Below are 3,269 nucleotides of genomic sequence, written 5' to 3'. Positions count from 1 at the left end.
TAAAATCAGAATATCTGTACTCTCTTTTTCTCATTATGACATCTAGGGGACGTCAAATGTGACTAGAAAATTGAAAACAAATAAATGCAGATACTTTTCTATGCAAAGAATATCTTTGCTCATTGTCCCAGCATGCTACAAATGTCAGAAGTTTTTGGGATTTCAAGAGACGACCAATCAAATGTCATGGATGAGAACTCCTCAAGATCTCTTTCTCAAGAAATTCTAAGCCACAAATCACTAGAAACTGGAAAGGGTTCTGCAGGAAGTGCCATTAAGTTGTAATTTTACCTCCTTTTGAGACTTACTACCTCTGGGTGAGGCTGACCACTGCCTGGGCCAAGGAGCTGGGTGCATTGATTCTGCTAAAATCAAAAACTGACCCACAAAACAAGGCATTATTTTATGCAACCAACCAATTTGCCAAAAAGTTAAATTAAAAGAGGTTCTTTTTCAATGCTTTCACTGTAAGTCAGATCAACATGTGACTGAAGCACCATCTGATGTAAAGCCCATTTCCTGACAGGGGATTGTAACATGACATTTGCTCAAACTCACCCATCTGTTTAATTTGTCCCTTATATTTTTTATGTTTCTTAATGTTGTGAAACTGCATGGACTTGTAGTTTGGTTGACTTGCAGCACCTATGATGCAGAAGAAACAAAGAGTTTCCTTCATGGGGCACCAGAATGATATGCAGTCAGCTTTTAATTGGTATGGGAGGCCTTTGAAGAGGAGAAGTGAAGGCTCCAGAATTTCTGTCAAAAAAAGAAATTACCTTCCAGGGCTAAAATCTGCACTGATAGGAAATGCAAGCTACCGTCCCTTGAATCCTGAATAATCTGGCTTCTGAATTAATTATATCTTTCCAAAGCTTAACCATAAATAGGAGTTGTCATTTTTTTTTCTTTTCTTGTCTGTTCCCTGCTGTGTGTGTACATGTGTCCTTCTTAAGTCTTGGTAAATCTCTCTGATTAAGAGCAGGATTAATATAGAAGAATTAAACTTTTAAGATCAAAAAGAAAAGACATTTAACTTTTGCCAACAAGAAATTGCTACTAACAAGCATTCTTTGAGAGAAAGAAAGGCTCCCTGGGTGCAAAGGACTGTTTAACTAAAAATACAAAGTTTTTCCTTTAAACAAGTAATCTTCAAAAGGAAATATTTTATTTTTTTTTTCATTTATTTCCATTTTAATCCCATCCTTTTCCTGCCTCACTTGGAGCCGTCCTATAGAGAATGATATTGTAAATGGTTGTAAAATGTTGTTTCCATTCATCATCTAAGCCCCATATGAAAAGTAATAAATGAGGAATTATACATTAAAAAATCATTACACCCTTTGTGTTGCACTCTTGTTTATTATTTAGGACCATACAATATCGTTCAAAATATATTCAGTACTATTAGAATGAAAATTTTTACTCTTTTTCTTTGATATATATCATTCAAAAAAAAAAGAAAAAAGAAAGGATATTAGTTAATCCACTAATGGCATCCTCATATATTCAATTACTATTATTTTTATAGCAAGATCATTTAATTGACCCTGAACACCATTTTTCATATGTAATGAGAAAGTATATATTCTATATATAATGGTATGTAGGTGAAAAGGAGTGCAACATGTAAATTAAACATCAAAACCAGATGCAAGCTGACTTACCCAAAGTTTCTACAAATTTTCAGCATCACTTACAAAAAGACTGACTTTCAGCTGCCACAAGAACTCCATAGCTGAGCTGAATTCATCTCTAACAGGGTCTTGTTTGTCAATGAGGCACAATTTTTTTTTCTCAGTTCTTTACATAAATCTGGAGAAATTTCATGTATTTCAGTGCTGTTACCCTGAATTTCTCACACCATAATGAGAAACAAAATTAAAAAAAAAAAAAGTCTCTTATTCACTTTTAAATATTGTAGAGAAATTTTTAATTTTTTAAGACCTTACAGTATAATACTGAGATGCATCTTTTCAGTAAATGCATTTTTGTTCTTTTTTTCCATCTTTATAACTTCTTATGGCAGTAAGTTTTTCTATTGCATCCTGTAGTTCAGAAGGTAATGTGCACGTTAGAGGGCAGACAAAGGTTGTCATAGCATCAAGAGCTGAGGGAGCATCACCACAGATTTCAGAAGACAGAAGGTTCACTTCTCAGATACTGCCATGATAACAGCGCCAGAAGATGAAGGAATCTTTTGTTCTGTTCTTTCATATTTTTGCACATAAATTTCCCTTCTGAATATACTGCCAAATAATCAGCATCATCACTGATATCAGCAAGTCAGTTTGAGGGTTTCATTAGGTTTGAGAGAGAATCACACTGGAAAGGAATTGTAAAATAGGTGTGAAGTCTATGCAAGGTCTTCCATAAGAGACTAAATTTAATTTGGATATGGAAAGGGAGTAAATGAGAGTTACTGAAAGTCACCCTGACTTTTAGGCTTCAGGTCTAAGGTCTTTGACTGAATTGCATTAGACTTGAATTAGGAAATTAAAACAAATTGCAGGAGATACTTCACCCATACCAACAATAAATTAACAGAAAATAAATAGGGACAGTATATGAAATGGAGGGGACTAAAATTAAAAAAAAAAAATTTAAAACATTGAAAAATAAAAGGAATATATTTTTAATGGACAGAATTTAAGCTCAAGATTCACTTTGTTTCAATCCACACTAGGAATGATTAGTGGACAAAAGTCTATCAGAAAAGTATGCTGAACATTCCTCTTGTTTCTGAACACCAAATGAATGGACACAAAGAAGATTATACAGTTCAATTAGAATATGCAATAAATTTGCTATCTAAAATTTGGCAGATGCAATATTGATGGAGTGGAGAAAATATGTACAACAAAAATTTACTTCCTCTGTTAGGAAATATTTTTGGCTTTCTGCATTATTTGGTTGTCTTCAAGATCAGAAATTAAATGTTAGAACCTTGTACCATGTTTTTTCTGCAACTTACTCTTCGCTAGCACTCCTAAGAATGTATCATGAGTCAAAATCATCACATCCCCTCCTATTCCAGGCAACTACATTTTCATAATTCCAGTTTTAAATTTACCTAAAACCAGCTTAGATGTAGTTTGATCCCCTTTGCTCCTTCTGCCTTAGAGTAAGTCTATTCCAAAACTTTACTCTTCTGATATCTAGAGACCTACTTCTTGACTAAGATATCTCATTTACGGTATGTACATTTTTTTCTTCATCCAGGTTTGTCTTCCAGTTTACCAGCCTCTCTTAGGTGTTTATTCCTATAG

General features: G+C 33.8%; 1 long non-coding RNA gene across 1 annotated transcript; it reads right to left on the bottom strand.

The window, feature by feature from the left end:
- Positions 1 to 296: 296 nt before the first annotated feature.
- Positions 297 to 1,787, bottom strand: LOC128818966 (uncharacterized). Its single transcript, XR_008440615.1, has 3 exons — positions 1,668 to 1,787; positions 559 to 645; positions 297 to 378 (listed from the first exon to the last, which is right to left on the bottom strand). It is a non-coding gene; the product is annotated as an uncharacterized LOC128818966 (long non-coding RNA).
- Positions 1,788 to 3,269: the final 1,482 nt, after the last annotated feature.

Source organism: Vidua macroura, chromosome 1 (genome assembly GCF_024509145.1).
Source record: "Vidua macroura isolate BioBank_ID:100142 chromosome 1, ASM2450914v1, whole genome shotgun sequence".
Classification (NCBI taxonomy): domain Eukaryota; kingdom Metazoa; phylum Chordata; class Aves; order Passeriformes; family Viduidae; genus Vidua; species Vidua macroura.
This window is presented reverse-complemented; position numbering and strand designations above follow the sequence as displayed.